Source organism: Etheostoma spectabile, chromosome 23 (assembly GCF_008692095.1).
Source record: "Etheostoma spectabile isolate EspeVRDwgs_2016 chromosome 23, UIUC_Espe_1.0, whole genome shotgun sequence".
In the NCBI taxonomy this organism is placed as follows: domain Eukaryota; kingdom Metazoa; phylum Chordata; class Actinopteri; order Perciformes; family Percidae; genus Etheostoma; species Etheostoma spectabile.
In genome coordinates this window covers 14,827,064-14,854,799 of record NC_045755.1, presented here as the reverse complement: position 1 = coordinate 14,854,799, position 27,736 = coordinate 14,827,064, and the positions used below count along the sequence as shown (strand labels likewise).

Sequence of the window (27,736 nt, the reverse complement as noted above, 5' to 3'; positions counted from 1 at the left end):
CACAGCTCACGCAGAAAAATTTTAAAATATGGCAATAGCCTACTATGTCTACAAAAAATGTATAGTCCAGTGTTTTTTGAAGTGTCCAAGAGCCGCTGCTCATAGTTTCTCAGAGGAAAAGCACGATTATCAGCAAAAATATCAGCCAAATATGCAAGCCCTTGTTGCTGAAATGTGCTATACAAATAAAGCTGCCTTGCCTTGCCTTGCCTTAAAATTTCCACAGCAACCTGTCTGAAACTGAAAGATAGATGGACAGAGTTAAGGGAAAGTTGTTGTTCCCCTTCGAGGGGAACTTGAACTGCGTCGGTTACAACACTATGGGAACGCCTATAGTGTCGTAACCGACGCAGTGTCTCGTTCCCCTATCTCGGGGAACAAGGGTTACATACGTAACCCGAGATGTTTTTGTCGTTCTCAAGAAATATACATGTGTCAACATATGTGCAAAACCTGTGGCTGAATAACGAACGTGTCAAATAAAGGTAAAGGTACTTTATTGTCACATACACATACATGTTGCAAAATGTATTCTCTGCATTTAGCCAATCCCCCAAGGGAGCAGTGGGCAGCCATTTACAGCGCCCAAGACCAACTCCAGATCTGAGCCAGTGCCTTGAACAAGGGCACTGACTGGAGAACCTAGTATGTGTTTTTTGATGGTTGGGGGAAACCAGAGCACTCAGAGGAAACCCACGCAAACATGGGGAGAACATGCAAACTCCACACAGAAACGGATGAAATGAATGATGAAATGGATTTAATTTTCTCATAAGATGGAAATAATGAATATTTGAGGCTCTTTCGCTATGTGAAAATGTGCAGAAAAAAAAACAAGGAATAAGTATCTTAAATCGTTAATTTAAATGTCTGACTCTCATTTTAATTTTTTTTTAATCCAGACATAATTTCTTCTCTTTTTTTGACGCTGTTTTAAAAAATAGCAAAAACAGGAGAATGTGCATCAGAAATAAGTTATTTGAATTCATTCTAGTCACAAAATCTTATTTGAGTACATATGAAATTGAAATCTATGTGTAAGGTTGTATGAGATGTTCTCAGGGGGAAGAGTATTATTATTTCTGCAAGTTCACACCTGTAAAAAGAAGCTATAAAGTTGCACTGCTTCTACAGTAAAGGGTCAAATCTGAAACTGAAAATGAATCACGGGTTATTCCTCAGGGCTACGAACAGTTTCAGCACATCCACACTATTATCTTGTATCTTTCACACCTCCCCTTTGATCACTAAATCATTTCTTTTACAACAGAAGGTGGGTGGTTGAAATGAGATGTTAGTGCTAAATGATGATTAGAATTTCCAAATGTCCCAGTCCCACTTCAAATCTCCACATAAAGGGAAAAAAGCAGCTTCTTTCTGATGACTCAACCACGGAAAATAATCACACCTATTCAGTAAAGTCTATTTTTCTTCTTAATGTGTGGCAGAAATTGGAAGCAGGAGACTTGTTTTGAGGGTGATATTGGTTTCTTTTGATTTAACTGTCATTAGAGGGCTCTCGTGATCTAACCATAATGGCCCTGACCTCTTATCTGTACTCTACTGTAGTAACTGTATTCAATGACACCCACCCTTAATGCCCTTTCATAGTAATACTGAACAGGGCTCTCTTTTTCGCTCGCTGTTTTTCTACTTCAAATAATGGTGGAAATGGCTTTAATGTTTTCACTGTCAAACACTATTTTTCTTTCCTGCTGGTAGACATCCCATTGATTTCCTCTCAGTGATTTTCCTGCTTAGACTGAACTAATATATATCCATGTCCCCTTTTCACTGTGACCTCCAGTGAGGGTGTTCAAAAGCCTCTTTTTTTGCAGTGTATAGCTGTATCATTAGGTGGATGACCTCACCAGCTACACACTGGCCTCTACTGGGTGAAATAAGTTATTGCCCGAGAAAAGGGAAGCAGAGGAAGGGTAGAGAATGATTTTGGGGGAGGGAAGATCATTTCAAATGTTTTTTTTATTTTAATTTTTTTGCTGCTGGAGGATGCCAGCCACAATAGGGGTTCATGTTCATATTGATGGGAAGTTTTTTGGAATATGCAGCAGAGCAGAAATGAGAAATCCGAGTTTCTCCGCTACTCCTTGTGAACCCGGGCATCTTCTCATCTCCCCAAAACACTGTCTTGGCAGGCTTTGAATTACCTGCATTCATCCCTGCCTAAATTGTTCAAATATGTTAGAAGTTGATCAAACAGAAAGGCTTTCGGAGCTCACGGCCGACAGAGCTTCCCCCTGTGGGCTGTTGGGGATCAGACATGAAAACAGGAAAAGAACAAAGGCTTGTCGGGACTGTTAAAGACGCCTGGACCTAGCAGCCCATCAAAATTCATTCGGTGAAACAGGCATGAAATACCCGCCGACTGCAAGAACCTCTCAAACATGTCAAAACTATTCTGTCTCCCAGAAAATATATTGAAACAGGGCGATACTTATGTATAATATACTAAATGTAGTCACTGCAAGTCATGCTTTATCAATAACAGCCACACATTTAGTTGCAACAGTCATTTTAATTGATTTGTGTATTTTTGATGTAAGAAGGAAACAAAACGTTTTGGAAAGATGTGATTTGAATTCTCACTAAAGTGATTTGAACTGGGAACTAGAACAAGCTAAAGCTGCACTGACCAATATTTTTTACGTGTAAGGTGATAAGGGTTGCTTGTTGTTGTGACGGAACAAACACAGAATTATTACCAGACACAAGAGTTGCCCTTTTAGTTCAACGCAAGGTATACAGCCCTTGGTTAATCGTTTGGGTTTTTTTATAGCTTACAACTTTACTGTTTTAGTTCACTCTCACTTTATTCAGTTGTATTTCCACCCGGTAGCTATTACTGATAAATCCACTGTACACTACCTGCCCAGCACCAGATGGCATATATTAAAAGTTTGCGACTTGTGAACGTAATGGAACATTTAGCAGCTAAAGAGCTAAGGTTTTGTATCTGCTGGATGTGTGAGCAGGCAGCTGGTTTTTGCTAACAAGTTGGCTGTTAGGTGCGGATTTCTCAATGTTGTTTTTACAGCTTGTTTTGCTGTCACCAAGTAGTAAGAAAAAAAATGTATATTGTGTTGTTTACATTTTTTCTCTTTTCTTTCATCCTTTCTTTCTTTCTTTTTTATTATTGGAAAACTCAAGGACTTTTTTTTTTTTTAGTGAGTACACGAATCAAAAAACCAATCATCCATCCATTATTAATTTCAACAGGTATGAGAAGTTGTAATGAGAAGACTATTTCGACCTAATTAAGATGGAAGGCACTGAAACTCATTATCATGAATGTGTCTTGGTATTTTGTACATTCTCTATGTTGTTTCCTAATTGTAGTTAGTTTATAATAACCCACTTATCTTGTTTCTCTATGTGAAATGAGAGGAAATGTTCTTGTTGAAACCCCAAAGAAAGACTATTTAGAACTTTTTTTACTTCTGTTTACAGTGATAGTTTCACTCAGTTTCTATTCTGTCAGGCTCTGCGCAACCCTCAATGAATCTGGGACGCGCTATATTCCCCGGACCCAGTGACAGTCTTATTTACAGCCATCAAGGAAGCGTTGGAAGGAAGATTGGACAACTCTGATCTGTCAAGGACATGACTTTTGCCTGAGCAAATCCTTCACTTTTATTGATTTGTCTTTGGGGCCATTTGGCACGAGGCTAACATGGCACATTGCCTTCATCTATGTAGCACTTTTCCACTGCTAAGTTTCTGAACCGAGATAAAAGTCCAGTCTATAACCTGTAGAGTCTGGAAACACTCGAACTATTCTTCACACAGTCTGGCCTTGCTCTCCAGAACAAACTGCTGACCTGAAACACACAATTATTAGACCAACCAGTGTAAGATGATGCAATGTGTGTTGTTGTTTTTTTATTTAAAAAAAGCAAACAACTTAAGCAATCATCCTTAAAACATCTCTGATACTAACACCCATTTAGCCAAAGAGAAATCTTGCTTTAACACCAAACTTAAGAAACATGTAAATAACAATTTATATGTGATGTGCTTGTGCACTGAAAAAATAGTAATTGGCATCAAGGTCCCAGGTGTCCCAAACAGCATGTGTGTGTGCCTGTTTGTGTATTTGAGAGAGAGTTAGTGATAAGTGGAGAGCAGTCACAGAGGAGAGCACGTGAAGCACAGTAGAGATCCAGATCCACCGCCTGAGATCCTCTGACGTCAGCTGGAGAAGCTGATAGGAATTCAATACAGACCACCACACCACCCAATTTATTTCACAATAAAATTGGCTGCAGCTTGTTTGTGTGCAGTTCCCTCGACGGTTCAGGAGATGAATGTCACTTAAGTTATCCCCAGATTCTTTAGCTAAAGAGATTTCTGTGAATCCCTTTTTACTTAATTGTCAAATGAGCGCAATATTACAGAATACCCCAACCGAATGATTGTGCTGCAGCGGTGTTACAAAATAGGACATTGAACTATCCAATATTCCAATAAGCCACATACAGTACATTAAAGAGTGTTGGAACATCTATTATCACTGTAAAGCCACTGTATAGTGGTAGTGACAATAGAGTAAAGAAATGTTTTACTCCTTTCAAAACATGTCCCGTTTTCCAAACAAACTCTATTTAGTTTTAATTATTGCATACACAATGTTGTGTTTACAGATGTTTACGTCACTAATCCACCCACAAGATTTTTTGTGTGTCCGCTGCTGTCATTGTCCTCATTCATCTGCACAAAACACTATTTGTTCCAGCTTTATTTACCAAACCATAAATGTGGCAGTACTTTGTGTGGGGCACAGTTTACAAATAAATAAGGGAGTCCATTTTTGCTGCATGGACATATCCAATCATTCCCGTTCAAAATGAAAACACAACTCACAACTGATGCGCAAATGCCAGTGTCCCCATAATGACACCGGCTGTGCTCAGCTGTGTGGTGGGCGGAGGGTTAAGGGGTGGAGGGAGGTCGGGTGAAGTGGCTCTTGCCCACAGTCAAAGCCCAGAGCATTAAACATGACCTTTCAACTTGCCACTGAGCATTAGAACAGTCACAGGAGACATCGAGTCCTCATGTACAAACACTGCAGCGTGGCGGGGCCTCTGCCTCCGCTGAAACCCTGTTTTACTTTAATGTGTGTCACATAACACTCTGCAGTCAAAGTTGTTTCAACTTCAGTGAAGAGAGCATGCAAGTGCCCCGAAGTGAAATACAGTTGATCCGATAACTCAAGAGCTAATTTGGTTGTCTCTGCAGAGCGTGTAAAGTCAAAATAAGTTAAATAATGAGTACAATTTTCTATAATTAGGAGTAGAAATGAGCATTATTAGCACATAGTTAGTTAGTTAGTTAGTTAGTCAGTTAGTTAGTTAGTTAGTTAGTTAGGTTTCTGACTAAAAATGTATCATACAGACGGTTGACAAACTAAAGAAATGAGTGGAGAAACGTAACAAACACTCATAACAAATTATTGCACCACAAATTATTGAGGATAACACAATAAAGTTGACCAAAAGTCAACTTTTTTCAATTGGGATCCTCTCATCCTTTATAGTGCAGCAGTCAGGGGAAACAAATATTCCCTCAGACATTAGATTTGAAATGAATAGGCCTTCAAGAGAGCAGAGTGGTTTTCTCGATCACAAAGGTACAATGTAGTTTCTGATGCCAATTCAATCTGAATTAAAAGTGACTATTAAATGTCATGTTCTTAAAGTCAGTAATGGCAGCACACTGATTGGGGGACCTGGGTGGTACAGGACAGAAACATTACAGAGTCAGGGACCAACTCCTTGCACCAGTACTTGACCCCATTGGCAGTGTTGGTGGGTAGGAAATGGATGTGGGATCAATCTAGTCGCTTTTCTTTATGCTGGGAACTTTTGCACATCTTGCAATTACACCTTTTCAATTACATAATGATAAATAGTCATATTTTTTTCTGTTCTATATTTATGTTCTTGACTGTTGCAGTACTTTGCTTTTATTTTGTATTGCCTCTTACATGTTAATCTGTTTCTGATTCTGGTTCTGGTTGTTTATGCTACAGTCTCTCTAAGCCAAAAGCAGATAGAAGCATCAAGGATGACAAAGGAGAGGGAACTCGCCATTCAAATTAAGGCAGCATTCAAGATGATTACGTATAAAGGTCACTCGGGTACATCATTGAACTTTTTCAAGGTACAAAGGTCAGGAGTTCAAAATCTAACATGCACTAAAGGTTATATGCACTGCCTTTGTTCTTTGAAACAGTGCAACACTGCTGCAAGTTTTTCTGAGATGTTCTCAGCTGGTGTCCGAGGAGTACTAACGATACATTTCCATCTACCGGTTTGGTGCCCATTTTCAATCTGTGCATAAATGCCTGAGTGGAAATGGCAGAGGTTCAAAGGAAAAGGACAAAAGCTGAGATGGAAAAGTTAGAATTTTGAAAAAGAGAATATGCAAATGATGGAAAGAGATTGTGACACTATGGGGGCTCGTTCCTGCTTCCTCTACTGCATTAACATCACTCATCATTTTCTGCCTCCACTCCACAAAGCACAGAAATAAGGAACAAAAAGTGCCTGATGTTGGGGGGTGTAACATCCTTGGTTCAAGTCCAGGGGAGGTGGATGTCACTCCCTGTCTGGAAACCATAAAGGCTGATTAAACACGCTGTATGATGAATGTGGATCAGATGAGACAAACACATTCATCAAAAAATACAAATGCCATCTTAGGTGGGAAGCAGCAGTGACAATCTTTAAGGTATTAGAGTTACTCATGCCCCATAAATTATATAATCTTGTCATCTGCTCATGAATATTTCCATGTAAAGGTATTTAAAGCCAAATTGCACTAAATTACATTTGCAGATATTTGCAACATTTTAATGGCAAAGATACTGTCAAAGATTCTTTTGAAGCATCTTTGTGTTCAATAGTTGATGTTTGTGTGCCAGCGGAGTGCAACCGCCTACTCCTGGGAGCACTGGGATCTTTTGGTGATAAATTGTCGGGAAGGGAAGGTAACAGGCGTGTGAAGAGCGGACATCTCAAGGGTGAAAAGACGCCCCTTCCACTAGACAATGCATCAGGCTTAAGAGGACGACTATCCAAAACGTTCAAAATTTCGAATAATAAAGTTTTTTTCTCCCCTCTCCCAGGCCTCAGCCTTGCATTTTACTGTCCTCGTCATGTACTGAACAGCACGTGAATTGTTGCTTTACTTGCCCCGCTAACATCTCTAAACTCCAGCAGGGACAAAGGGCAAGGCCAAAGCCCTGGCCTGGTGTTTGTGGTCGGATGGAATGTGAACTCCAGGGGAAAAAAGAGGGGAAGTAATAATGAGGCATCCCCCCTCTCCTGGTTGTTTGTTTGGACAGACCGGCTGTCTTACAGCACAAGCCACGGATGGAATACTAATGCATTTGACTAATGATTCTCTCTTGCCTCTCTCCCTTTCTCCCGATTCCTTCCCACTCAACTCTCTTCTCTCACTCCGTCTTTTTTTCCTTCCTTGTGGATGAAACTTTTCACTCTTGAGTCAGAGCTTTCATTCAGTTATGACTAAAGAAACAGCTGTGACATGCGTACACATTTTAGGGTATTTAGGTCAAGTAACAAGTGCTTGACAGTTTTCTCTCTTGAGGCTTTGTTGAACACATATCTATCCTTACTGATCCTGGTTTCTAATCACTTATTGGTGGGTGGACATAAAACCACCCTTGGTGTTTGCAGTCATAGTGTGGGCCTATCTAATCCTCTGCCAATCCATCATAGGTGTTTAACTTTCCAAATCACTTCTTCCAGAATGTGGTGTCTCGAGGGAGGGACAGGAAGACATCCCAGAGCAGAAGAAACTCTCTAGTGGGCTAGATTAAAACATGCTGAGATTTAACCAAGGATTAGTCACCCCCTTTGGCACTAAGAGGCTATATAAACTGTTTGAAATTATTTTGGTATTAAGTATTGAAGATGTGGCACTATGAGCAGCCTGGTAACCACAGCTTGCCCTAATAAAAAGTTCTGCAAGATGGAAACGGCAGAGATTTTCTTTCTTAAATATAACTTCATTGAATCTTTTAGAGAGAGTAATGTTGAAAAAATTGAATTTATTTTTTCGTGTGATCCCTGCGCTAAAAAAAAATGTCATTATAACGATTCCAACCCTTCTAATCAAAAAAAAGGTTGTCACCCATGTGCAACATTACCATTAGCAATCCAATTAGCAGTGGAATACGAATGGAGACACTAAGTGGCAGACGGTGTTCCACAGTGATGCTCACGATCAATTTAACTTTCCATTCAACATCAGTGGCCACATCACAACAAATCCCTGCATCTCAATGAGTAAGAGCAACCTGCTAATACACGTCTCTGCATGCTCACCCCACCTTATCATCTTCACACTGTTTACGCCTTGCAGGAATCAAATTCTCTCTGTAGAAATGATTATAATGTCATTAATACTCCACTGACCAGGTTGAATCCACTCCAGGCTACATTGCAACCAAAGACGTGGCCCTAAATAAAATAAGATTGCATTGATTGAGCCAATAGATTACAGCATTTAGTTAGAGCTTTGGCAGCGAATTGGCTGTATGTTATTTAATAGTCCCCTCAGGGTTTACCTCTGAGCCATTTAGCAAGGTTCTGCATTAGGGAGAAAGTATTCCGAGTCGATAACGTGGCTTACTTTTCTTTTCACTGCACCTGTAATCATCCAGGAAAAGACTAGACCAAATGGTCAATATCAAAAAGAGACCAATTCTATAAGTATATCTTCCATTGCATTCATAAAGTGCAAATAGGCTCTTTTTTTCTTTTTATGGCAAATACAACTGAAGTATTATTGTTTGTCCAACTCTCCTCCTTTCAGTTTCTAGCTTTCTCTGATGACATGGTGCGTGAGAGAGAAAAGGTCATCCCTCAGTTAATTAGAGGAACACAAACACTCCCACTCCCTTGTGCTTCACCATCTGAAGCCTGCACACACACAAACTAGGGGTGGGGGAGCACCCTCAGGATCTGTATTCCCTGTATGACATTTGCTAAATTTTACAACTACAGTATTTCTGTCCAAAGCCTCTACTGCATCCTGTACACTGCAGAAAATGGTTAAGCTGCTTGTGAGGTAACCATGCTAATACGCACATTCCCAAGAACTTTATCAGCTCCTTATTTACATATCATGCATACTCAAAGTTTATATTTTTATGGGTCAAGTGATGTGTAATATGAAAGGGGTGACTTTCAGTGATAAATGAACAGACAACAGCCTGTCATAATGAAAGTAATGCACTGTAATTTGCATGTATTCCACAAATTTTTTTATGCAAGCCCCACATTGATGTTTGCTGTGAGGCAGCATTAAATAGAACATTATATTTTGTAAGATATCAGACAAACAGTACTGCATAGGTTTTCGTAATTTAGCAAGATATCGTTGTTGTTTTGGTTTTGCAGCTTCACTGCTCCCATCAACCTCATGCGTGCTAGCTTTACAGGGTAATAGTGTGTCAGTACTGTGTTTACAGTTTGTTGATCTGCCCCCAAGTGGCCAAAAATAACTTAATGCAGGTTGAACATTTATGATGACCATTTTTTAATCAATGCAATAGGGTTTTATATTTTTCATCCATCACTGTATGGTATAAAAATCAGTTGGCAGACTTTTTTTATCTTGTGTAATCCACCAGTAATTGTCAAGTCTACATCAATCTTTCACAATGTTGCATAACAATTTTCATTAATAGAGATTAAGCACAGCTTCCTTTTAAAACCTGCTAGACAACAACAAAGTTAAGCAAAACATTATTCATCTCTACGGTATTTTCATATCTCATAATGGATACTTGAAATAGTAAACTGAATACTTTTCAAAACATGTCAGCATGGCATGCAACAGGATCAGTCATGAGTGATTGCAGTAAATAGGTTCAAACTTGCAAAGCAACTAGTATGTTTGTCTAAATGTTGTGTTGCCACAGACCAACACTAGAATCAAATACATCAAGTTAAATGTTATGGTCCAGTTTTACATTGCTGTAGGTAGTGGGTAGAGAACTTGTGTTCCAACCCTATGACGTATTTTGGCCCTCTCTTCTTTCAGTCACCTACCAGCAGCCCTGGGGACAGTTTGTGTGTGTTTGTGCATGTGCGTGTGTGTGTATGTGTACGGGTGGCTGTGTGACTGAGTGGGACACTAATGAGCTCTCTGATTACAGTGGAAAGCCTCAGAGAATCATTAACTCTCCGAGGATCCTATGTCAGAACAAGCCATGAGAGAGGGATGCAAGTCACAATTACAGTAGATATTTGTTTTTCCACAGAAACAGTAGAAAATCCGTATGAATCTAAGGAAAGAAAGGAATGAGCACAAACACAAATCCTGACTCGTGTATTCTTCCACAAAAGGCATTAGTAGTCCCATCAATGGGCTCCCTCAGACAACCGGGACCAACACCACACAACAGGAAAAATCTCTCATCATCGGCTCAGAGGTTTTGCAGACAGCTTTGATTGTCTCGTCCTGTAATGAGATAGCTGCTTGCTTGACGTCTCCATGAGAACGTCTGCATGTCCGCACATAACTATTAACCCAATAGATTCTGGAGCAGTCACAGCCCACGGCACATCGCCACAGCTGAATAAAAGATCAAGGGAAATTTCAATGGCAAGCCCCAGGACCTGTGCCTTTCCATCAGTACAGTAGCTAAAGGATAATTCCACTTTAACAACCATTTTTGCACTGTGGTTTAGCCGTTTTGTTTATTGTTTTATACATTATACTTTATACTCTCAATATTGTACTCACCGAATTGAGTTGTCTCATGATCAGAAAGATTTTAAACAAGTCAATAATTTACCACTTTATTTGGTGGCAAAACTGAAACGGAAGGCATCCAAGATGGTGGTAATGGATTAATCCCTCAGTAAAAACGCAATGGCAATCAAGTTTTGTCAAAAATGAACCAGGAAGTCAGTCTGTGAACTGTGATGGGTGTTTACAATAGTCAGGCTGGGGAATAATTTCACATTTTGCCTTTGTTTTTTCTAAGGTGGCTAACCTGGAGGTTTGTTTAAAGGGGCACTCTACCAACTTTATGCATTAAGTTCAGTTTGCTTGTCATCTGAAATTACTTCTCTGCCTGTTAAAAGAGCTGTATAATGTCTTTGTTGGTACTAGAGAGAATGCTTCAAAGTGAGAAATAAAAGTCTCATCGCACAGAAATACATGAAATGCACAATACGTGGTGGTGCTAATGGAAAGTCAATTAGGTGCGTTTGTCTGTTGGACACACGTGTACCCCAGTTTAACACAGCTGTCTCAAAGTAGGAAGGAAGGATGGGTCAAACAATCACAGGACCTTAACCCAGGAGTTTGTGTCCCATGTCAAACCAAAAGTCAACGTTGACTTTTTTTAACTTACAGTATATGAATAACGTACTTACTTTAAGCTCAACCATAATTTCCTAAACCTAATGAAGTAGTGTTGTTGCCTAAACCTTAATTGTTCCTGTGGTGCAAGCATGTAATGTTGTGTTAAAGTATTGTGAAAATTGGTGCAATTAAGTGTGAAAAGACACTTGAGGGGGAGGGTCAAACAAAAGATATTTCTTTTTGTAGGATCCACTGCATTTGGAGTTTGGCCTATCCTAAGAATTAGAAGTCAGGATAGCTTCTGCTGCTATGATTATTACCTTTTTTATCTTTCACTGGTGAATTAAAACCTGTATTTCATAGTTCCTTACTCTGTCTGAATTATTTAGCCCTTTTACCATGTCATTTACTTACTACCAATTGTAATGATGGCCAGAATAAATAAAATAAGACCCAAGTTGCAATACACCAGAATCCTGCTGTAGGGTCATATCATTACCTTTTCCAGGACTACATTATTGCAACTTTTGACGCTTTTGCAATATGGTGCTACAACTGGATGCAATGAAGGATGGTTCCTTGACAGGCCTCTCTCCTGGCATCTCTATCCTTCGCTTTTCTTCTATTCCTCTCTTTATCCTCTCCTCCCTTTCTTTGGAGGCCCTCCGGACCCCATCAAGGCTCATTCTGTTCATCCCACATGTGAGGGGTCAGTGCGTACCCCACAAGAATAAACCAGCCACTCAATGTGAGAATCTTTGTGTATGTCCTCATCCCCCTACCCTCTTATTCTCTCTCTCACTCACTTACTTGTGCCCTATAGATGAGAATTGGCTCCATTCACAGCTCTTCCCTCCCCCCTGGAGTGGACTTCTCAGGGCCCTAACAGCACAATTCTATGCCTTATTGCTCCAGCTCCTCCATGGAGAGCAGTCTCGTCAAAGCATTTGGGAAGACAGAAGGAAATGAACTGGCTTTGTACTTTGTCTTGACATATAGGCACGATCACGTGGTAAAGTTTGTGGGGCAAGCGTTTAACAAGAGAAAAAGGCAGAATGTGTGAAATGTCTTTTAAAGGCCTCCAAGTGGCCATTTTGGAAGGAAAATGCCAGGACCCATTTAGAAATGACGCAGTTTTATGAGTTTGGCCCTTCTGGCTGTCATCCAGCTTAATCCACATTGTGTTCCTACTTCCTACAGACCCAAAGCTGGTTTCTCAAGCTCATCTCCACCTCATGTTTTAATCTCCCCCAGCTCTTTCATTAGGACCACACCATGTGTTCATTCTAAAGAAATGAAGCGGACACCTCATTTCGAGCAAGAATGAGCCAGAGAAAGCTTTTGTCCGCAGCAGGAATGCCCTAAGACAGAGAGGAACACTGTTTAGTCTGACTCGGGTTGCTATACCAGTGCTGAAGAAAGCCATGGCAACGCAAGCAGAAGTTGTGCAGGACCACATAGTGCTGATACAATACGGCTGCTCCGGGTTTGTCATTCCAGTCAGGCCTGACCCAAATTACGACATCCTCGGAAAAAGTAGCCTACTTCAACCAGTGCACATGCACAGACATACTTAATTGGTCTTGCACATATTTGGCTGATAGCGATGATAAACAAAACATATGGATGTTTGAAGTCTAATCACTGAGGAGACAGCCCTGTAAATGATTTAATACCACAGTCCATAGCCCATGGCTGCTGGATTATTGGGACTGGCCAATTGTTTACGCAAAATGTCTACAAGCCACTTTTTCATCCGCAGTTATAAATCTCAGCATTTTAAGCTTAATCATCTTTTGTGTTTTCATATGTTTATTATCTCTTATCAACAGCCTTAGGGCCAACTCTGCTTAAAATTGGAGGAGTAACAATAAAACGATTAGCACCGTGTCTACAGAAACGTTTTGGTAAAATATATAACAGTAAAACAAACAAGCAAAATGTCAGAAAAACGGACTTGCAAAACATTGTTTTGATCACCAGAGAAACTTCAACTGAGTTTCATTTGCAACTCATCCAAACTTTTATTTTTGTCAGATTTAAAAAACATGAACACAACAGGGGGATGATATTGGTAGTTGTGGACATCACATAAATCCTACCCCCAACATATTCTCACACACACTAAATCACACACCAAAAATGGCCTTAGTGCAATTTGAGTCTTTCTCCACAGAATACAGTTGAACTCCAAACTTTTCTGCTCAAGTAATCATCTCACCATCACATCACACCTACCCCACAAAAACCATGCATCAGTTAGTGTGCTACCAGAAAAAGGAAAATCCACTTACTTTATTTTGGAGGTCTGGTAGTTGTGTATTTTGAAGTAGTATTTTCTCTATTTTCTTTTCATCTGCACCTCTGCCCTGTTGCCCTGCTTCTCCAGTACTATTTCTCTTTGTGAGCTGAGCATGCGATAGCTGTATAGTTTTTGTTCCTTCTTTTTTGTGTGTGTTGCATGGGGTGAGGGGAGGGTTGTGGGTTGGGTGTTGGATGCCGGGTTTCCTGACTCGTGATCAGGAGCTCATTACCCCCAAGGTCACTCTAGGGACGTCCCGCCTGGCACTCACTGAGACACCAGAGAGAAGACGGGAGATTGCAGATGAGAGGGTGAGAGAAGGAGAAAGGAAGAGAGCAGTAAAGAGCCAAAGTGCCTGGGACATCCGTGGGGATGAAGAGAAAGAGCTGAGAGAAGAAAAAGGGATGCACAGATACACATTAACAGAAAGAGAAGGGAGATGGTGGAAAGAGACACTGATCCAAATGTCAACAGAGAGGCTAGTATTCAGGAGGAGCGAGCAAACTCAACAAAAGAAATGCACAGAGTTAGCAGGCTGGGAATAGCAACCAAACCAAACCACACAGAGTTATGTGAAATATCTTGTTGATCCAAGGAAAACTGAGCCCAACCACAGCAATCCATGTTATATTGAAAAACCTCAGCTTTGCTCTGCATTTGTTTTTCAGATTTTTATATGGGCCTGCACTGCAGATGTTTTAGTTGTTCTAAGGTCTATTGAAGAAAAAATAGATCTTGATCTCAGTGAGACTGTATGATTACAGGGATTAAAGAGATTCAAATCACTGCCTTTAATGAACATTGAGGCTTGAAACTTATTTCCATTGTTGATTAATCTGTCAATTACTTTTTTGACAAATAGATTAGGTGGAATTATAATAACTTTGAGGATTCCTTAACTTTTCATCACGTGCCAGCACCAAGTCAAAATTTTAATTTGCCACATACTTTATGACCAAACATCTGTGTAAAAGTGTTAACTTGGTTTCTGGGAAACAGTATTTTTCACTATTCTGAAAATGCAGTGTGAACACTAAATGTTTAAAGGGAACATGAATGTCAGTACAACATTTTATGGCCATTTTCCCATAGTTGTCGAAAACCCAAAACCACAAATGTAAGCCTCATGGTGGCTCTGAAGAAAAAAATCAGAGGATCACCAAAGTTGGGAGGAAACATCGTTTGGGAACCATAAATATCTATACTGAATTTTTTTTACCACATGATCTGGTAGACGTTACGTAGATAAGTGAATACTTTGCTGATGGCACTACAGGAAAAGTGAGATAATTGCCATAGTCATTAGGAGTCACCCTCTGGGAACCATGAATGTCTGCACAATATGTCATGGCAAGCCATCAGAACAATGGTTGTTGAGATGTTTAAGACCAACCGACCATGACTAATCAGTCAGGCAAGGAGGCTTTGGACTTTTTTAAAGGTACCTTAGAGATGTAATCAGTAATGTAACTAATTCATTTTCTGTAGTATGTAATTGTATGTTAAGTATCTGTTCAATAAGTAATTAGCAATTGATTGTATTTTTAAAGTAACTTGCCAAAAACTGATTTTTCTGTTCAACTAGCTAGTCAGTTTAGGCCTAAACAAAACAACACAGGCCCACTTCATAATGGATCTGGGTGGCTAATGTATTACCAGAAAAGAAAGTCAACAAGGTGTAATTTTTTACAAACAGTAAGAGGTAAAAAGTAGGTTCCTTTTAAATGAAATACTGTATTTAGAATATTAAACTTAATGTACAGCTATCTATCAATTAATCTAGTGTCTCTTTCTCTCCTTGTCTCTATCTTCCTCTTATATTTCTGGTTAGATCCATTTGAGCTCTTCTTTGTGGCCAGATATCCTTTTCGAGGGAGTGTGGTAGTAAGTTGTGGATACTCTCGGGGTATTTGGAACAACAGATGGCTAGAGATGACCCTATCGAGCAGCCCCTGCTCTCTGCCACAGCTGAACAAGCCTGGATTGACAGATTACAGCACACACAATCAATAAAGTGTACCATTACTTCTGTCCACAAAGCCCTGTGTACAACACTGATGTCAGACCGCGTCTGTAGACTCTATGTAGTCCACACACAGATAAATGGCTTTATATTTCACTTTATAAAGTCTTTCCTGCATAAAAACCTCATAGTGCCAGAACAGCAGCTCGTAAGTATTAGATAACGCATTTTAGTGCCAGAGCCTGTTGTTAAGGTGATACTCAGAGCTATTCACAATGTGATTATAATGCACCATTTCACTACATTAATGGTCATTTACAGGTAGAAGCATATTAAGAACCATTAGACAATGTGATGGAGACTCAGCAGGAGCATTTCTAATTCAAAGAAATTGGCATTAATGGTCACCAATGATCAATTTCTTAAAACTACTATCAAAATCTTCTTACCAGAGCTGTTTTTAAGTCAAAGTTGAGTCTCAGCTCCTTTCCAATAAGTCTCAAATCCGCTACGGTAAAGTAAAGTCTTTATTAGAAAATCACAAATATCACTAAATTGGAAGATTTTCATCTCAATGATAGACAATCCTTCTGTAAGGTCAGTTTATAGCTGTTATGGAGCTTTGGTTCATAGCACATTATTTTCATTAGCAGAAGGAGTTTGATGAGTTTCCTTGAAGTTATGGATTATCAAATTCCATTTTTTTCCCGGTGCACTTTAACAAGTTCTTGATCATGTTGGAGTTCAAAGTTCATTCTTGACCTTAGAAACAGCAGTTGAGAAAACAATCTCACCACAAGAAGCTCAATCATATCACATTATGTCCTTCATAAATTGGGAGTTTTTCCCGGTTGGAATAAAACATTTTTTAAAGGCACTTCTGTTCAAAAAAGTCCTTCTTATTAATGACAGTTGTGGCCATTAAGTGAACTCCAGTCAGTGCCGTCTTGCTCATGCACACTCCGTAGGTGCAAGTGAGCATCCTGGGCAAGGGGAAAAACAATAACAAGATTATTTATTCAGCAAAGCTCGTCTGGCCAAATGGGAATGCGACCGACACCAGTTAGAAACTAGGGTCAACATCAGCAGGCCATTTGGTTCATGGAGGGACCTTCACTTGTGGCTATGCCTGCAGCTTTTTTCTTCTGTCTGGGGATTTTCCAGCATAGAAGAATTAAAATATAATAAAATAAATAAATGAGTCTATAAAATGTACCAGAATGCAGGAAATTAAGTGTCTGAGGCTCATAATTTCCTGGGGGAGGACCCCCAGATCACCCACTTAATGTGGGTCCCCCCAAAAGGCCCATTCGGAGCCAGGTGAAACCAGGTAAAAAGTCAAGACATCATTATTCTGATGCACGTCTGACTCAAGTCCAAGTCTTAAGTCTAAAAGACCACACTGTAACTGCAACTTCTTTTAGGTTGATATGAAAAAGTATGATGGGGGGTTAAGGGGTGAGGAGTGAGACTTGATGTTATAAATTTCAAGAGACCACCCGCACACAATCACAGGCATTCAAACTTAAAGTTCAAAAAATGGTGCGCCTCAAATACCTTTTGCCTAGCAACTGAAAGCTTGTTTTGAAAGTCATCAAAGAGGTGCTCTGTTGAAAAAAATGTAACAATTGGTGAGAAATGGGTTGTGTGATGCATCTGTCCTAGAAACATATATCGTAATCTAAAGTCTAAATGAAGGCAGAAATAAGTTATTGGTTTTTGGACAAGAACAAATAAACAAAGTTGAGAATTTAAGCACCAGTGCACACATTTTGGCACCAAAAAGCAATGTGTTTTCAGAAAGTATACAAAGAGGGAATGAATGTCTGCCTCGTCTCCATTTCATGACCACAGAATGCATAACGATGTTATGTGTTTTTAATAATTACCCTACACTTTGGTCCATTGTTTATTCATGCTGCCTTACCCTTGAATGGACACTGCCGTTTCACGTTCAGCATCATGTTGTTTCAGCCTCAGCCCCAGTGATGGTCAGTGATTAGTATGACTCATACCCCCTGGTGATAACGATATACCATTCCATTGCTGCCGTCTCATATTCAACTCATTAATAATACATTTCATCCATTTGCACCCCCCTTCAGCCCTCACCTAAGTGTGCGATATGCTTTAGTGCCATCCACAAGGAGCTTCTCCAATGATATCATTTCCCTCGTTATTATTAAATGAGATATGATGATGAACAATGAAAACAATTATGAAAAAAGGATCCTTGATGGCCAAGAGATTTTGTCTTGAGCTGAAAGCAGAAAAGGGCTCCGGAAAACAGTTTGTACAGATATATTGGAGTTTGAGTGAGATGTATTAAATCCCTTGTTATTTTTGCTTCCTTTTCACTGTTTGCTGTCGGTGTGAGCATGAACAGAGCCAGGGATGAAGACACTGTTAACTCAGTTCGTTGAGTACACGTCCACCGGTAGCCCAATAACAAGATGGCAGTGACTGGGCCCGTCTTCGTCTGATGAAACCAAATGAAATCAGCCTGTCGAAGCCAGCCACAGTCTTTTTCTTCTTCTTTTTTTAACCACAGCTCCATCGTCTGCCCCTCCATCCCCTCGTTCCCTAACGCAAATACCACAAAATAACCACACAGATGAGAGTGCTATGGGAAAATGGCAGAAAAGTCATTTAAGAAAAAAAGAAAGGAGTTAATTTGCATAACATGTCTGAAAGGAAATAGAGATTGAATTTGTGGCTGTAAGAAAGAGAGAGAAAATACATTAACTATGTCTTAGAACATTCTCTCATCACTCAAAAATTGTATAGATGTAAAATAATCATACACAGCATATAGAAACCCCCACAATAACATTTTCCACAGTCATGGGCACATGTGTCCTTTCTTCAATGTTATTGTCCATACATTTCATTCATCATGTGGAGATGAGGACAAAATGCAGAAACAAAATGTCTTGACAGTGTGATTCACAGGATGTACCCTGCTAGGTCACAAATCATATCAGACACAGGACAAAGCACTCATACACTAAACATTAGTGGGGCCGTGACCGTCATTTAAATCAGTATCCGGCCTAATACCGTATCCAGCTACAGTTCACTTGATGAAACAAGTTTATTTCTATTGACCTCAATTACAAGTTTGTCTCAGAGGGCTTTGTAATATATACTGCAGACAACGCCCTCTATCCTGACACCCTTTATTAAGTGCTTCATAAAAATAAATCTTGTCAGGAAAAGTGTAGACAGACCTCATGGTAAAAGGTCCCATATCGTTTATTGTTACATGGGCTTAATAGATAGTAGCAGCACCAGTGGTATTAATAATTATAATATAGAGAAATAGTAACATAATATACAAAAAGGTACAAGAACTATAAAATACAACAAAGAATTTTTAAGCAAATTTGTTGTGAGTTACTTACTCCCATTTGGACTCTGTTTTGGTCTCCACCAAATTTTTGTGGAGTTAGGTGACCTGGAATCAGGGAGAACTGGCAGCCAAGGTGACATTGTTTACTGCTGTTAGCATGTAGTCACATGCAACAGTGTTACAAAGAAGTGGCTTAAAAAAACTGTAGTCCTGCCTACTTGGAGCAGATGACCAATCATAAAAGGCCTTCTTACAGTTGTGTACGAGTCAAGAGTAGAAAAAACTGGTGAAACCAGAACATTTAGAATAGTTGGAAATCTGAATGTTTTAGCTCACAGGGATTTATCTAAAATGTTTTTACCTCATTATTTGAAGTTTATGTGAAAATCCAACATTATAGCATTGTCATAAACAGAAAACACGGAAAAGCATAACATGTCCTCCTAAAGTTCAACTTGTTCAATAAAAGTATGTTGGTAATTGGCTATTTGTGATATTTAAGCAGTATACTGAAAGTAGCAGAAAGGCAGAACTGGATACACATTCATGTCGGTTTGTTTATCGTTATTGCAATATTTAACATTATTGCATATTGCATATTTTCCTCAAAATGTGCAGTCCTAATTAAAAGTCCCTTTTGATTCTGATTATTTTTCAATGGAGCTGATCAGAACAAACAGTAGCATACACTCACAAACAAAACCACAACACCTCAGTAAAGTCGATTTGCACCACAAATCTTTATGAAAGCACAACCTTTATCTCCTGATGAAGTTTATGGCTCTCATTTATTCAGCAAGAGGTAATAAACGGTATTCCATTATGCCCATTTAATTTCACAATAAGCTCAGTTTCATTAATAAAGCATAAGCTCTTGGTTGAATATTAATATTTATATGCCTGTGCCCCAGCTAATAAAAGTAAAGTGATTTTTACTTTTCAAAGACCGTCCGCGGCATTCCCTGTGGAACATGACCGGGATGTTTCTTTTTCTGTTGTTGAACAGCTAGCAACTTCAGGCAAGACTTTTTTACATTGTCACAGTGAAGCGATGTAAGAAAGCAAATGTTTACCTCTAATGTTTTTAAGCCTGCAGCTGCTTGTTATGCAGGCCTTGATGCAGTATTTAATCTCCATTTCAAATCAATTCAATGCAAATTAATTATCATACACTTTTAGCATCAGCAGTGTAATGGGGAAAATGTATTGATTAGCAAGATAATCAGACTGACAACAAATGAATGCTGATTTATTAGCCTGATACTTTTGTATGATAATGTGGTTCCCTCAAATCGGAAGCAAATGTTACTGTGTTTCCGATGGATCTTAGAGGATGTCAAGTTACTAGTTACTCTTGGGTGACAGACTGGCTCCTAAATGCAAATCTTATACAGTACAGGGTTCATTTTCCTGTTCCTCAGAACATTTTCAGCTGAATTTTAATGTGACTCCAACCAGACAAACCAAACATGTCCTCTCCTATAGTCATGTGACAATGTCAGTGTCACCCCCTTCCCTGGTCCTCCTGTTTGAACACTGCAGAACTTAATTTATGACTTACAATTAATCTGAAAGAGCCAAAACACTCCAACGTGGCCGGTGGACCGTGACAGGCAAAAGTAGTTCTCGCCAGATTCCTTTCCCAGACGTGAGTCTGGCCCCGTTGCCCAGCGTTTATCGGCCTCCATACGCTTCCCCCCAAAAAAACATTAATCTCTAATGGCTTAATTCTGTTTCCCGGTAAGGCCTCTGTATGTTCTCATTAATGGCTTTTCAATGGTATGCTATTGAGCAGAAGCAAGATTATGAAATGTTCTTTTCTTTAAAAAAAAAAAAAAAAACTAGATTGGAAATAGAAAGTGTACGTGATGCTTCTTGTAGTCATTTGATGGTCAGCCCTGCAGATAATCGAGTATGAGATCTGGTTGAATGGATGATGACAGAAAATGAAAATGCATTAAAGCTTCAAGCAAGCCATACTTCAAACAAAAATTAGGAACTTGTGAAAGACAGTGAAAGACACAGGCCAAACTACATTTATAGAGGGCAAGGGATTCTTTGCACCACAGTGGTCGGTTATTATGAAGAAATATCCACAGTTGGACATTTGCTATATCTGAGCTGATGTTGGCTCTCTTAAAGGAGACATATTCTAATAATTTTTAAGTTTATACTTAAATTTGGAGTTTCTACTGGAGCATGTTTACATGCTTGATTGTTAAAAAAAAACATTTTTCCCCACTGTCTGTATGAAAAAATCTGTATTGACGTGACTGTCTCTTTAAAGTCTGGGTAAAGTAAATATAAATGCGTTCTCAGTCAGTGACACGACAGTAAAATATATTAATAACCACCCAACAAAATCTGAATGACTAAACATATCGCCAAGTATATAGATTAGGTTTCAAAATCGTGAAAAATAAACAGTTCTTTCTGGTCTGAGACACTGGGAGAGTGTCGGCTGAAGGCAATAAGATTAATAACGAGCCGCTGTGTTAGTTAGCTAGCACATTTACTAAAACATTAGCACTCATGGTATGTCGCACAGCACACATTCCCCTCGAGCCAAAGAACGAGTACTCGCCACAGCATCATTAGCAGCTAACCCAGTAGCACACACAGTCTATGGTAGGACACACACCCTGAGCTGAAGAACAGTGCCGCTCCACTGCGACCGACAGCACAAAGCAAACACACACACACACACACACACACACAGCAGGGAGCTTTAACTGCCCAGTGGCCGCTGATTTGGGCTGAACGGTACGTTAGGGACGGCTACTTTGCTTGTGTTCATGCGATTGTGGTATTTAACAGGGTTGTTTATTCATGTGTTTATTAAGCTAGAAGAGCTAAGACAGGTTGTGGAACGTAACAAACTTGCACCGCTCACAAGGGGTGAGCCAAGCGACACTGATGCTATGTGCTAAAAACGTTAGTAGTAACATCATTTTCATACAGCATCCCTTCAGCGCGCCATCGAACCACAATTTTAGACCACCCGGAAATATCCTGGACACAGAAATGGTGAAAACAGTTTACATTTTCTAACCTGTATCATGTGTTTACAAAGAAATCACAGATTTTTCTTTACCCAGACTTTAACATCCCCACCCTCAACGCCCAGTCTGCTCTGATTGGTCAGTGTTTCCAGGTCATGGCAGCTGAGGAATGACTGTAACGGCATTGTAGCGGCACATTCTACCTATATATAGTTCTGAAATCAAACCGGAAGGAAGTCCTGACAGCTCGTTTTAAGGCACATATCTAAATACAGGCTGTGTTCATTTCTCTGTGGATCGAGCATTGTTGATATGTTCACAGTTTTCATTTAGCATCTCAACCTGCTTAATGATCAACAGAAAACATGAAAATCTTTTTACAATAGGGGTAGATTCAAATCCTCAACATGAGGTGATAAAATACCAAAATGGATGGTCTGCCTTAAAAATACTTTTAACACAAGCCACGTAGTTATGGTGTTTTTGTTCTTAACTTTTGTTGGGATTATGGATTCTCACACTCCCCGTTGGGTATTTGATGTGTGCAGAAATAAACACAGCCTTCCATCTTTCAATCCACAAGAAATGCATTCCTCCTGATTTCTGAGGTCTTAAAGATAAGTTAGCAATTCAAACTTCTTCTTGTCAAAACAAACCAAATTCTTTAAAAAGAAAGAAGGTGTGCACTTGACTGCATCTCTCACACTGGCTAGACAATAGCTTTAAGGCCAATTAGAGAAGGAATTACTGTAAAAAAAAACTACAGAGACAGAATAAGGGCGAGTGAGAGAGGTGAGAAAACTTAAATGACATATCATCTGCCAGGTTCTGTAAAAGTGGCTCAGAGCGTCACGGTGTTCCCGGCAGTCACCTTTGACAATAGGATTAGTGCCGAGCTGAGTAGCAAAAAAAAAGGCAGAGGAAGGGAGGATCAAAACTTGGAATCACTGCTATCACTGATGGAGCCTGAACCCTGAGGGAGCACTCGTCTTTCTGTTTGATTAGTTCTCTGTCATCTAGTCTGCAGCCAGTGGGTTGGGGGCTGTTTGCTTGGCACTGCATGGCCCTTTTATCTGCCGATTGAGAGAAAGAAGGAAGGGAAATAGCTCTGTGACCAAATGCTGAACCTTCTTCCCCCATCCCCTCCGAGGGAATGCTGAAGAAAAGCGGCGTTGACCCAAGGACATCAGGCTGCGCTGCCTCATACCTGATGTTCCTGTCGCTTGTGTGATGATGGGAGTTCTTTGTGTTGTCACTGCACAGATGCAAACATCCAATTTTGTGCGATGCAACTTGTTCTGACCTGTCGCCTTGCCTCAGAATGCTTTACAAAGATGACCTATCTGTGATACTTAAGTTAATTTAGAGAGGAGTCAATAACCTCATAATAAAACACCTCTGTCTTACTCCAGCTGATCACCAGTTGTCAGTGTTTGCAAGGGCCTGCAGTCCCAATCGATGAGAAAATAAATTACCACTTGCAACTTCGCCAGATGACTGAAGAGAGAGGTTGAGCCACAGCTGCAATTGAACCATGGTTCCAAAAAAGGATTGAGAAATACTTTGAGTAACGAGACAGCATCTGAGTGATAGGGACATATACAAAAGTGATGGATTTGTCTCGATTCTCTTACTCTCTCTTCTTCGGGGGGATTTAGCAAGACAGCTAAAGTGTTTGTGATTGGCACCAGGCCCCTTAGCCTCATTTCTCCAGTTGCAGGCGTCTCTCTGAGTCACCCAAGCGTGTAAACACACATCAGCTTAGTGGGCACTGGTCTTGCCCTTTGCAGGTGCTCACTGTCAATCCAGGAGGTGGTAAAGTAAATAAAAGCCCACCTGACAACACAGCTCGGACCATCTGCAAACAGCGTCCTGCAGACCACAGATTCTTCCTTGGTTACACGCACTATAGCACTCTCACTCATCACATCAAGATCATATTCAAAACAAAAAAAAGCAAGGACTTGTCGTTTTTTTAATTAAACTTGAGGATTTGCTCCAGTATACCTGCAGTCTTTGGAAAACACAATTTATTTCCATCAGTGTGAAAAATGTAATCAATCTTAATTAACGTGACTTGCTTGTTTTTTAATAGGAGGCATATTTATCAACTCACAAAACTTGATCCTGATGCCCAGAGGACGCTAGAGCGAAGAACGAACGTCCGGCTCAAATTAGAGATGAGACAAAGTAGACTTTGTGTAAAGAAGGATTTAACTTTGATCGCAGTACTCCCAAGCTCATTTTGATTAATATCCATTTTAATGAAGCCACATGCAGCAGCCTCAATAGTAATGTGCTTCAGCAGTGAACAATTTGTCACGAATGGAAATGGACGTTCTTGCAGAGATAAAGTGTGAGGATTAGCCTTTGCTTTGCAGTGGCCATGCCTAATGCTTGCTGATGAGTTTTCATCTATCACTGAGGTATACCAATTCTGTATTGTCTTCAGCAAGCATTAAATGTGGTGCATTATAATGCAGCCCCCAAATGGTCTGCATTATTGTAATAGGATGAGTTTAACTACAAAAGCTTTTATAATCTTTTATACACTTTAAATTTCCCTGTCTCTGAATGCTTTTTTAAAAATGAGCCTTTAACTTCATTCCAGCTTGTAACTGTCATACTCTATGAATAGTGATCACAACATTACAAATGAACAATGTTCAGTTACTTGCAGTCACAAGTTACATTTTATGACTACATTTTACAGTTACGTTTTTCCCCGAGCCAAGTAGATGGTATGTGTTGTGGTATGTGTTTCCTTTGTGTTTTATTTGAGTCAATTTTAGCCGAGCAGATGCAGTGCCAGCCACATTGATGTCTACATTAGTATCTCCTGGAATGCAGATGAGAATGCACCTGGTCCTAGAGGAGCTCTGTGATTTTTACTTAATGAGGTTGAGAATAGCCCCAGTCCAAGCAAGTAAGGCCTGACTGTTTTGACCTTTCACACCCCATAACCATCAGTCACAAGAGCCCGACAGACTGCAAACAACTGAGCAAAGCACTGGCTAGGTTAAGCATATCATGGACTTTGAAGAGAGGATTGAATCTGTTAAGATGGAGGAGAGGACATCAGGGCGACGTCAACCTCTGGCTAGCAGCTACACAGCTATTTATCTATACACTGATTAAAACAATACACTGTATAGGAGTCACGTGATCGCCTCGACAGAGCGGCTTAAGGTATAGCTCCTTGCCCAACTCTGCCAAATAGTGTTATGTGGTTCCAACTCCAATATTCAATCTCTTTGTGCTTGATAGAGTCATTTAAAGCAGAATGGCAAAGAAGACCGAAAACCCAACGCGGCGATACAGATGCGATTGTAGAGGCATTATTGGGGAAAGAAAAAAAAGCTACCTCAAACCACGTTTTTCTCAGATTCAGTCTCAGATTCAACAGGTGGGGATTGACAATGACAAGAAGCTAACCGCTATTCATGCCCAGCTAGCATCTCTAACTGAAACCTCGGCTCTATTAGATCTGATGTGGACAATCTAAAAACTACCGCAGAAAAAAACTCAAGTATTCTTGATAGCCATCGCCACACTTTTTAAGAGCGGGAGGTGAAGCTAGCAGATGTGGAGGTCAGAAAAAGGGGTCAGAAGGTTCTGCGATTCAATATCTCTTGCGCTTTTGGTTCCCAAAATTGAAAGGTGATCAGATCGATATTATGAGTGCCCACCAAATTTACAGTGATAGCCCAAAGAACAACTCCTCTACTAATCGCATGCTGATTTTCAACGTGCTGTGTTATACAGACAGGCAGGCGATCCTACAGGCTGCACGGAAATCTCCGGCCGTTGTCGGGGACAGAAAGATTTGCTTTTCCCAAGACTACAGCAACTTCACTGTAAAGCAGTGCCAAGCCTTCTATAAAACCAGGGATTCAGTAAAGGGTCAAGGGTCTGGATTTTTTCCTGCTCTACCCGGCAACACTGAAAATCTAGGAAGGCTCCCAGTGCAGAGCTTTCACCTCCGTTAAGGATGCTAAAAGATATTTGGCATGCAATTAATCCCACCTGTAAGGATTATTCCATTTTCTCAGGTAGACATAAATCTTTTTCCAGAATAGGTTTTCTTTTTGCATCCCCACAATTATTTCATTCACTTGATAAACCGGTGTTACTCCCACTAGCAATCTGACCATAAAATGGGTTCTCTGCGTCATCACCCTAGACCATCTGTCTCAACATGCTGCTAGATGGCGCTTTAGTACTTCTCTACTGAAAAATGAATCCTACACCACTCAGTTTATAGCAGAATTCCAGATACTTGCAAACATTAATGATGGCTCTGTAGAAGACCCCAGCATATGGTGTGACACGATAAAAGGTTTTATTAGGAGCAATACCATACTATTCTGCTCTAATGTGCGCAAAGTTAGATCACTTCAATTACAAAACCTTGAAGCTGACTTCACTAGATTGGATTTGTTGTTGCAAACTAATTGTATTGACCAAATAGCTTTAGAACATATCATTAGTCAAGAAAGAAAAAAACAACATTCTGAAACAGAAGTCCGCATTTCTAATTTATAGAACTATACAGCGCTATTACTTTCAGCGTGCTAGACCTAGTCATCTATTTGCCATGAGATTACGGTCCTGTGACCACATTGCAGATATTCCCGCTATTAAATCTTCAGATGGTAATATTAGAACTGACCCTGTTGAAATAAATAAATCCTTTCAGACATTTAATCCAATTTTTGTGAATCAGATGTTACTTTGGATAAAACCCACTGAGACAACTTGTTGCATCAGCTTGACTTGCCTCAGTTATCAGCAGAGGAATCAGCTAACTTAGATAAATTGATCACTTTAGAGGAACTAAAATTGGCTGTGCAGAATATGCAAAAAGGAAAACTACAGGGCTTTGATGGGATGATTAACTTCTCTATTGAGAAGGGAAGATTTTCAAGGGACATTGGCCCTTGTTTATGAAATGTGCATACGACCTTAAACGGCCGTAGGACGGGCGAACGCCAATTTGAACCCAAAGCCCGGTATTTATCAATTTGAATGTGAGCGAAAAAAATCTCACGTCTGGTCCGATCTTGTGTACACAAGTTTTCGAGTCAGTGTGGACTTGCAGTATGCAGTATGTAACAGGAGAAGGAGAAGTCATCAGTTGATCACTTTTTGACAATGGCAGATCTGGCACTGTCAGAAGACCTCTATGAAATCGAGCAACAATGCACGCGTAGCTTACACACACGGTCCACGGTGAAGGGAGGGGGGGGCCATGGTGGAACCCTACTATACATATCTGTGGGGGTCTACACAACATCGCGCAGGAAAAGAGGGTGCCATAAATGTCGGCCTAGTGACGGAGCCAGCTGACCCGATGCCCAGAGAACAATGTCCAGCCCAGCCCGTACTGGGGGCTTTACCAAGGAGACAGGATATTACTCCTCACTTTCAAAAAAGTATAGTGTTATGTTTGGCATTGAAATGCATTATTCTTCAGGTTTTCGTTTGTCGTTAATGGCCACAAGTGAACAATTTCTTTCTGCCATTGACCAACATATTTCGGCTTGTTTTTTCAGCCCCTCTGCTGCCAGGAGACAGGGTCGGGGTACATGGTAAAAATTGTTTGTAGCTCATTGTTAACTTTACTACGTTAGGAAAAATGTGTCATTTGTGATTTAAGAAGTTTGAATCTGTGAATATCTTTTCAATTTTGCTGACATCCAAAATATCTGCCCTGATTAATGCTACTGTACCTTTTACTGTCAATGTTT

At 40.0% G+C, this 27,736-nt stretch overlaps 1 protein-coding gene across 1 annotated transcript in view; it reads right to left on the bottom strand.

The window, feature by feature from the left end:
* The window catches only part of ptn (pleiotrophin), a 58,328-nt gene extending 44,384 nt beyond the window's left edge, over positions 1–13,944 (bottom strand). The window contains exon 1 of the mRNA XM_032505117.1: positions 13,662–13,944. The gene's annotated coding sequence lies outside the window, so the exon portion shown is untranslated. The remainder of the gene's footprint in view (positions 1–13,661) is intronic.
* Between the last annotated feature and the right edge of the window lie 13,792 nt (positions 13,945–27,736).